Source organism: Scyliorhinus torazame, chromosome 4 (assembly GCF_047496885.1).
Source record: "Scyliorhinus torazame isolate Kashiwa2021f chromosome 4, sScyTor2.1, whole genome shotgun sequence".
NCBI lineage: Eukaryota > Metazoa > Chordata > Chondrichthyes > Carcharhiniformes > Scyliorhinidae > Scyliorhinus > Scyliorhinus torazame.
The window spans coordinates 276,551,312-276,561,381 of record NC_092710.1 but is presented as its reverse complement, the minus strand read 5'-3'; positions in this window follow the sequence as shown (position 1 = coordinate 276,561,381).

Genomic DNA, 10,070 nt, shown 5'->3' with positions numbered 1-10,070 from the left:
GCATTTGATAGAGTGGAGTGGGATTATTTGTGGGAGGTGTTGAGGAGATTTGGCTTTGGAGATGAGTATATTAGATGGGTACAGCTGCTGTATAGGGCCCCGATGGCGAGCGTGGTCACGAATGGACGGGGGTCTGCGTATTTTCGGCTCCATAGAGGGACGAGGCAGGGATGTCCTCTGTCCCCATTATTGTTTGCACTGGTGATTGAGCCCCTGGCAATAGCATTGAGGGGTTCCAGGAAGTGGAGGGGAGTACTCAGGGGAGAAGAACACCGGGTATCTCTGTATGCCGACGATTTGTTGTTGTATGCGGCGGACCCGGCGGAGGGGATGCCAGAGATAATGCGGATACTTGGGGAGTTTGGAGAATTTTCAGGATATAAACTGAACATGGGGAAAAGTGAGTTGTTTGTGGTGTATCCAGGGGAGCAGAGCAGAGAAATAGAGGACTTGCCGCTGAGGAAGGTAACAAGGGACTTTCGCTACTTGGGGATCCAGATAGCCAAGAATTGGGGTACATTGGGTTAAATTTAACGCGGTTGGTGTAACAGATGGAGGAGGACTTCAAGAGATGGGACATGGTATCCCTGTCACTGGCAGGGAGGGTGCAGGTGGTTAAAATGGTGGTCCTCCCGAGATTCCTCTTTGTGTTTCAGTGCCTCCCGGTGGTGATCACGAAGGCTTTTTCAAAAGGATTGAGAAGAGTATCATGAGTTTTGTGTGGGCCGGGAAGACCCCGAGAGTGAGGAAGGGATTTTTGCAGCGTAGTAGGGATAGGGGGGGGGCTGGCACTACCGAGCCTAAGTGAGTACTACTGGGCCGCCAATATCTCAATGGTATGTAAGTGGATGGGAGAAGAGGAGGGAGCGGCGTGGAAGAGATTGGAGAGGGCGTCCTGCAGGGGGACTAGCCTACAAGCTTTGGTGACGGCGCCATTGCCGTTCTCACCGAGGAAATACACCACAAGCCCGGTGGTGGTGGCTACTCTGAAAATTTGGGGGCAGTGGAGACGGCATAGGGGAAAGACGGGAGCCTCGGTGTGGTCCCCGATAAGAAATAACCATAGGTTTGCTCCGGGGAGAATGGATGCAGGATTTGGAACATGGCAAAGAGCAGGAGTAACACAATTGAGAGATCTGTTTGTAGATGGGACGTTTGCAAGTCTGGGAGCGCTGACCGAAAAATATGGGTTGCCCCAAGGGAATGCATTCCGGTATGTGCAACTGAGGGCTTTTGCGAGGCAACAGGTGAGGGAATTCCCGCAGCTCCCGACGCAGGAGGTGCAGGATAGAGTGATCTCGAAGACATGGGTGGGGGACGGTAAGGTATCAGACATATATAGGGAAATGAGGGACGAGGGGGAGATTATGGTAGATGAGCTGAAAGGGAAATGGGAAGAAGAGCTGGGGGATGAGATTGAGGAGGGGCTGTGGGCTGATGCCCTAAGTAGGGTAAACTCATCGTCCTCGTGTGCCAGGCTAAGCCTGATACAATTTAAGGTGTTACACAGGGCGCATATGACTGGAGCACGGCTCAGTAAATTTTTTGGAGTAGAGGATAGGTGTGCGAGATGCTCGAGAAGCCCAGCGAATCACACCCACATGTTCTGGTCATGTCCGGCACTACAGGGGTTTTGGGTGGGGGTGACAAAGGTGCTTTCGAAGGTGGTGGGGGTCCAGGTCGAACCAAGCTGGGGGTTGGCTATATTCGGGGTTGCAGAAGAGCCGGGAGTGCAGGAGGCGAAAGAGGCTGATGTTTTGGCCTTTGCGTCCATAGTAGCCCGGCGCAGGATACTGTTGATGTGGAAGGAAGCCAAGCCCCCGGGTGTGGAGACCTGGATAAATGACATGGCAGGGTTTATAAAGCTGGAACGGATTAAGTTCGCCCTAAGGGGATCGGCTCAAGGGTTCACCAGGCGGTGGCAACCGTTCGTCGAATACCTCACAGAAAGATAGAGGGAATGGAAAAGAAGACAGCAGCAGCAACCCGGGGGGGGGGGGGGGGGGGGGGGGGGGGGGGGGGTGGGAGGAACCAGAAGGACTCTCAGGGATGTTAGTGTATAAGTATAATATGTATAGGTTGTTGTTATAGGTAATTGTATACTGGACTGCTGAATTGTATTTTTGGAGAGTATTTATTTTGGACAAGGCAGTTGCCATTTAGTTTTGTTCTGTTTTTTAATTTTGATGTTGTTTATATATTATTTATTTCTTGTTTAAAAAACTGGCCATTGTTATTTATATTGTTATATTACTGTGTAAAAGATACACAATGTACTGTTATGGTTGGCCAAAAATTTTGAATAAAATATATTTAAAAAAATAAATAAATAAAGCAGTGTAACGTTTCAAAACTTCCAATCCAATTGGACCCATCCCAAACCTAAGGAATTTTGGAAAATCAAGCCAGCACATTGACTATCTCTGAAGCTATCGCTTTCAGAAACTTAGGGTTGTTTCCTTTACTCTTTCAGTGGAGGTTGACGTCGCTGGCTAGACCACAATTTATTGCCCACCTCGACTTGCCCTTAGGAAGGTGGTGGTAAGCTGCATTTTGGAACCACTCCAGTCCACATGGTGTTGGAACATCCAGTGTTGTTAGGAAGTGCCAGGATTTTGACCTACGATAGTGAAGAAATGACAATATAGTTCCAAGACAGGATGGTGTGTGGCTTGCAAAGGGAATTTGGAGGTGGTGGTATTCCCATGTTTCTGCTGCCCTTGTTCTAGGTAGAAGAGGTCGTGGGTTTGGAAGGTACTCTCGAATGAGCATTGGTGAGTTGCTGTAGTGCGACCACGGCGGCGACCACGTGGTGAGCGGCGAGACAAAGAGGGACTCCCGTCTGCACCAGGAAACTTCTCTCCAAAACCCTCCTGAGAAGTGAGAAGGAAGGGGAAAAAAAAGGAGAAGGGGGAAAAATAAAAGTAAATAAAGAAAGAAACAAGGAAAGAGAGAAAGGAAGGAAGGGAATCAACCACAACCCCCCCCCCCCCCCCCCACAACCCCAACACCCGTACCATCAACAACAAAAGAAAAAGGGCAACCCGAAGCTCGAGACAGCCCCAGCGAGAGCAGAGGAGCGGGGGAAATCAGAGCAACCTCAGGGTAAGTAACTGCAGCGGGGAAAGAAAGAGAGACAGACAGATGGCTGGAGGAAAGAAAAACTCCAAGGTGAAGCGACAGTGAGACGCAAGCAGCAGCAGCAGCGAAGGTGAGGCGCATGAGCGGCGGGCGGCCCCACAAGACGAGACGGAGGTACAGGCGAGCCTGAAAGGGAAAACGATGGCGGACCAGCCAGCGGAGCGTGAGCAGGACGCAGCGACCAGCATAAAGGAGGCGCTCTGGTCGGAGCTCCAAGCAATGATGAAGGAGACAATGCATAAAATGCAGCAGACCATCGAAGGCCTGGAAAGGGAAGTGAAAACGCAGAAAAATACGATTCTGGATTTGGAGAGGGACCAGAGCGACAGGGTGATAACCCGAGAAGCCTAGGTCAAAAGGTTAGTAACGGCCCAGGGGAGCCTAAGAGGGAAAGTGGAGGACCAGGAAAATAGGTCCAGACGGCAGAACATTGAAATAGTGGATCTGCCAGAGGAGATAGAGGGCAGAGACCCAACAGGCTACATCACCCAAATGATGGGCAAGCTAGTGGGAAAGGAGGTATTCCCAAACCCACCGGAAATAGACAGGGCGCACAGGTCACTCCGACCCAAGCCCAAAGCCGGGGACAAGCCCAGAGCAATTATTGCAAAGCTGCACCGGTTCCAAGACCGGGAGAGAATCCTAAAGTGGGCCCGGCAAACGAAACAGAGCATGTGGGAAGGGAAGACCATAAGGGTGTATCAGAGCATTGAGGCGGACCTGGCCAAAAAGAGGGCTGAATTCAACAAGGCAAAATCAGCACTGCACGAAAGCAAGGTAAAATTTGGGGTGTTATTCTGTCAAACTCTGGGTAACATTTGAGGGGAAAGAGCTGTATTTTAACACCCCAGCGGCAGCTGATGGGTTTGTTAGAGCGAACAAGCTGGGGGAAGAGCACACGCAACTGCAATGAAAGACATGGGGACAGAAAAGGAAGGGAAAACCAGAACAAAGAGCGGAAGACAGACCTCAAACAAGGACAATGGACTCATGAACTGTGCACATGTGTTATGCCTTGCGCGTGACTGTGCTGTCTTGTCTCAGAGCTTGTCTCCTCCCTCAATGCAATGGGGTGGGGGGATTAGAGTGAGGGAAATGAGGGTGAGGAAAGCAAACAGGAGGACGAGACAAGGGCCAGTAGGAGAAAGGTTAAACAGGGCCAGAACTGGGCAAATACTGGGAGGAGGGCCACCGTACTAGCGAGGAGGGCCAGCATGGGAGGGCAGGAAGGAAGGAGGGCTGCGCACCCCTCTCAGGGGGGGCGGGGTTGAATCACTACCACTGGGCAGCAATGGCAGAAAAAGTGAGGGGATGGGTACAAGAACCCGACACAGATTGGGAACAAATGGAGGAGGCAGCCTGTAAAGGAATAACCCTTTGGGCCCTGGCCACGGCAGCACTCCCATCCTCCTCAACAAGGTACACAACGAACCCAGTGGTAGCGGCCATGCTGAGAACGTGGACCCAGTTGAGACAGCACTTTGGGATAACCAAAATGTCCCTTATGGGCCCCATCTGCGGCAATCACAGATTCCCCCCAGCCATGCTAGATACCACCTTCAAAAGATGGAGGGGGGACGGGGTCACACTGACGGTCGGCGACGTCTACGTAGGGCACAGACTGGCGACACTAGACGAACTGACGAGGAAGTGAAAACTATGACAGGAATTGAGACACCTCCAAATAAAGCACTTCCTCCGCACAGAGATAGTAGGGTATCCCGGGACCCCAGAAAGCACACTACAAGAGGACCTGATAGGCACAAGCAGTGAGAAGGGGGGGCTAAGTGGGAAAATATACGGACAGCTACTGGACAGAGCCCGAACACCACTGGACGGGACCAGACAAAGATGGGAGGACAAACTGGGGACAGAGGTGGGATGGGGACTCTGGAGCGAAGCACTGAGCAGGGTGAGCTCCACCTCCTCCTGTGCAAGGCTAAGCCTAATGCAGCACGGTTTTGTGAAGGGGAGGTCGTGTCTCACTAACTTGATAAGAGTTTTTTGAAGAGGTCACAAAGATGATTGATGCAGGTAGGGCTGTGGATGTTGTCTATATGGACTTCAGTAAGGCCTTTGACAAGGTCCCTCATGGCAAAAGGTGAAGTCACACGGGATCAGGGGTGAGCTGGCAAGATGGATACAGAACTGGCTAGGTCATAGAAGGCAGAGAGTAGCAGTGGAAGGGTGCTTTTCTGATTGGAGGGCTGCGACCAGTGGTGTTCCACAGGGATCAGTGCTGGGACGTTTGCTGTTCGTAGTACATATAAATGATTTGGAGGAAAATGTAACTGGTCTGATTGGTAAGTTTGCAGACGACACAAAGGTTGGTGGAATTGCGGATAGCGATGAGGACTGTCAGAGGATACAGCAGGATTTAGATCGTTTCGAGCCTTGGGCGGAGAGATGGCAGTTTAATCCGGACAAATGTGAGGTAATGCATTTTGGAAGGTTTAATGCAGGTAGGGAATAGACAGTGAATGGTAGAACCCTCAAGAGTATTGACAGTCAGAGAGATCTAAGTGTACAGGTCCACAGGTCACTGTAAGGGGCACCACAGGTGGAGAAGGTAGTCAAGAAGCCATACGTCATGCTTGCCTTCATTGGCCAGGGCATTGAGTATAAGAATTGGCAAGTCATGTTGCAGCTGTATAGAACCTTAGTTAGGCCACACTTGGAGTGTAGTGTTTAATTCTGGTCGCCACACTACCAGAAGGATGTGGAGGCTTTAGAGAGGGTGCAGAAGAGATTTACCAGGATGTTGCCTGGTATGGAGGGCATTAGCTATGAGGAGCGGTTGAATAAACTTAGTTTGTTCTCACTGGAACAACAGAGGTTGAGGGGCGACCTGATAGAGGTCTACAAAATTATGAGGGGCATAGACAGAATGGATAGTCAGAGGCTTTTTCCCAGGGTAGAGGGGTCAATTACTAGGGGGCATAGGTTTAAGGTGCAAGGGGCAAGGTTTAGAGGATATGTACGAGGTAAGTATTTACACAGAAGGGAGTGGGTGCCTGGAACTCGCTGTCGGAGGAGGTGGTGGAAGCAGGGACGATAGTGACATTTAAGGGGCATCGTGACAAATACATGAATTGGATGGGAATAGAGGGTTATGGACCCAGGAAGTGTAGAAGATTTTAGTTTAGATGGGCAGCATGGTTGGCACAGGCTTGGAGGGCCGAAGGGCCTGTTCCTGTGCTGTACTTTCTTTGTTCTTTGTTCAAAGTGGTGCACAGAGCACACCTGACCAGAACCCAAATGAGCAGGTTCTTCCCGGAGGTGGAGGACAAATGTGAGCGGTGCCAGAGGGGCCCGGCCAACCACACCCACATGTTTTGGGGTTGCCCCAAGCTTGCTGGGTTCTGGACAGCCTTCTCTGAGGCAATGTCCAAGGTTGTGGGGTTGAGGGTGAAGCCATGCCCAATAGTGGCAGTCTTCGGGGTATTGGAGCAGCCAGAGTTACACATGGGGAAGGGGGCCAACGCCCTCGCTTTCACTTTCCTAATCGCACACCGGAGAATCCTGCTCGGCTGGCAATCGGCAGCACCACCCACAGCTGCAGACTGGCTCACTGACCTCTTGGAATTTCTCCACCTGGAGAAGATTAAGAACGCCATCCGAGGGTCAGAGGAAGGCTTCCTGGATACTTGGGGGGCAGTTCGTCGGCCTGTTCCAAAACCTGTTCAAGGCCAACAACGAGGAGTAAGCCAGGGAGAAAAGAAAAGATGAAGAAGCAAAGGACTGCGCAACCCGGCCGGGGCCGGGGCCGGGGGGGGGGGGGAAATGGGGAAACCACAAGAGAAGAGTAAGGGTGCTGAAACCAATGGGGGGGAGGAGGAAGGGGGGATATCATAGACCCATCCAGGGGGCAGCAAAATGTACATGCAGTTAGTCAAATGAAGGACAAAACAAACCTCTCTCTAAAATAAAGCAAATTAGCGCAGGCAAGAAAAATGTACGGTATATAAGTAACAACTGTTTATAAATGAGAAAAGCCAATAAAAAGATTTTCCAAAAAAAAAAGTGAAAGATTCTGAACATTGAAAAGATGCAACCATCTTTTTTGTAATAATAATCTTTATTCGTGTCACAAGTAGGCTTATATTAACATTGCAATGAAATTACTGTGAAAATCCCCGAGTCATCACACTCAGCGTCTGTTCGTGTACACTGAAGGAGAATTCAGAATGTCCTATTCACCTAACAGTATGTCTTTCGGGACTTGTGGGAGGAACCCGGAGCACCCGGAGGTAACCCACGCAGACTCGGGGAAAACGTGCAGACTCCACAGTCACCCAAGCCGGGAATCGAACCTGGGACCCTGGCACTGTGAAGCAACAGTGCTAACCGCTGTGCTACCGTGCCACCCTTCTGTGAACATCCCCACTTCTGACCTTATGATGGAAGGATGGTTATTGATGAAACAGCTGAAGGTGGTTGCATCTAGGATTCTGCTTTAAAGAAATCCAGCAGCAATGTCCCAGGACTGAGAGGATAAACCTCCAACTATCACAACCACCTTCCTTTGTGCTATGTATGACTCTAACCAATGGAAAGTTCCCCCAACAATTCCCACTGGCTTCCGTTTTGCTAGGGTTCCACGATGCCACTCTTGGTCAAATGCTGCCTTGATGTCAAGGGCAGTCACTCTTACCTCACCTCTGGAGTTCAGCCCTGATGATTGTGAATAGACTGATGGGGTGGCAATTGCCGGGCTGGATTTGCCCTGTTCTTTTGTGGACAGGACATACCTGGGAAATTTTCCACATTACCAGGTAGATGCCTGTGTTGCAGCTGTACCGGAACAGCTTGGTTAGAGGTGCGGCTAGTTCTGGAGCAGTACTATTGGCGGAATATTGTCAGGGGCTTTGTAGTATCCAGTGGTTTCTTGATTCCATGTGGAGTGAATCGAATTGACTGAAGCCTGGCATCAGTGATGCTGGGGACCTCAGCAGGAGCTAGCGATGGATCATCCGCCCCGCACTTCTGGCTGAAAATAGCTGCAAGAATTTCAGCCTTATCTTTTGCACTGATGTGCTGGGCTCCCCCATCATTGAGGATGGGGATATCAGTGGAGTCTCCTCCTTCAATTAGTTAGTTGTTCACCACCATTCACGGCAGGACTGCAGAGCCTGGATCTGACCTGTTTGGTGTGGGATTACTTAGCTCTATCTATTGCACTACCTGCTTTTTGGCATGCAAGTAGTTCTGTGTTATAGCTTCACCTGGTTGACACCTCAATTTTAGGTAGGCTTAGTGCTGCTCCTGACATGTTCAACCTGCACTCCGCACTGAACCAGGGTTGATCTCCTGGCTTGATGGCAATGGCAGAGTGGGAGATATGCCAGGCCATGAGGTTACAGATCGTGGTTGTATACAATTTCGCTTCTGATGGCCCACAGTGCCTCAGGAACGCCCAGGGTTGAGTTGCTTTATCTGTTCACAATCGATCCCATTTAGTCTCCAGAAGAGCTGTTCAGTGGTCACTCGCTCCTATCAATACTGTCATGGAGAGATGCATTAGCTACAAGTAAATTAGTGAGGGCAAGGTCAAATAGGTTTTCCTTCTTGTTGGTTCCCTCAGCAGCTGCAAAGACCCAGTCTAATAACTGTGTACTTTCGATCTTGGTCAGATGTAGTGATACCGAGCTGCTCTTGGTAATGGACATTGAAGGGTCCCAACCCAGGTACATTCTGTGTCCTTGTCACTTTGTGCTTCCTCCAAGTGGTGTTCAACATGGAAGAGATTTGATTCATCAGCTGAGGCGGGACGGTATGTTGTAATCAGTAGGAGGTTTTCTTGCCCATATTGGTCCTGATGCCATGAGACTTCATGGGGTCCAGATTAGATGTTCAGAACTCCCAGGGTAACTCCCTCCCTCTTGTCTGTCACTGTGCTGCCCTCTCCTGGGTTTGTCCTGTCAGTGGAACCGGCATCCCCAATGATGGTAATGTCAGGAATATTACCTATAAAGTATGATTCAGTGGGTATGATTATGTTGGACCGTTGTTCGTCTCGTTCGTGGGACTGCTCTCCTAATTTTGGTGTAAGCTCTCAGATTTTAGCAAGAAAATCTTTGCAGGGTCAACAGGGCTGTGTGTCATTGCAGTAGGTCAATGCTGGGCGGTCTATCTGGTTTCATTTCTTTTAGACTTGATAGTGGTTTGATACAGCTGAACTGTTTGCTAGGCCATTGAGGGCAGTTAAGAGTCAACCACATTGCTGTGGGCCTGGAGTCACATGTGTGCCAGATCAGGTAAAAATGGTGTATCTTCTTCCCCTAAAGGACATCAATGATGGATCTCTACAAAGATCATTTGTGGTCACAACTGGACTACTTTTTAAATTTCTGATCTATTAATTGAATTTAAATTCCAACAGTTTTTGTGGCTTTAGCCTGTGGCCCCTGGATTACTAGTTCAGTGACAATACCATAATGCCTCCGCCAACCTAATTTCTCTTGAACTGAACAGTTCAGAGGACAGTTAAAGGTCAACCATATTGCTGTGGGTCTGGACTCACTTGTAGACCAGGTGAAGCAAGGATGGCAGATTTCCTTCCCTAAAGGAGGCAACTATATGGGTCGTTACGAGAATAAAGATCATTTCATGGTCATCATTAGAGACAAGCTTAATATTCCAGATTTATTAATTGAATTTAAATTGCACCAGCTACCACAGTGGGAGTTAAACCCATGTTCTCAGGGCATTAACTTAGGCCTCAGGATTACTAGTCCAATGATATTTCTACTATGCCACCATCTCCCCATGATGTAAGCCATCAGGTCCAAGGGATTCGTCGGATTTTAGTCCCTTAAATTTCTCTGCTGAGATTAATTTCCTCACGCTTTCTAGCCCCCGAGTTACCATCTATTTCTGGTGCAACAGTAATAACAGGTAACTTAGACAACGACATACTGAAATTTGAG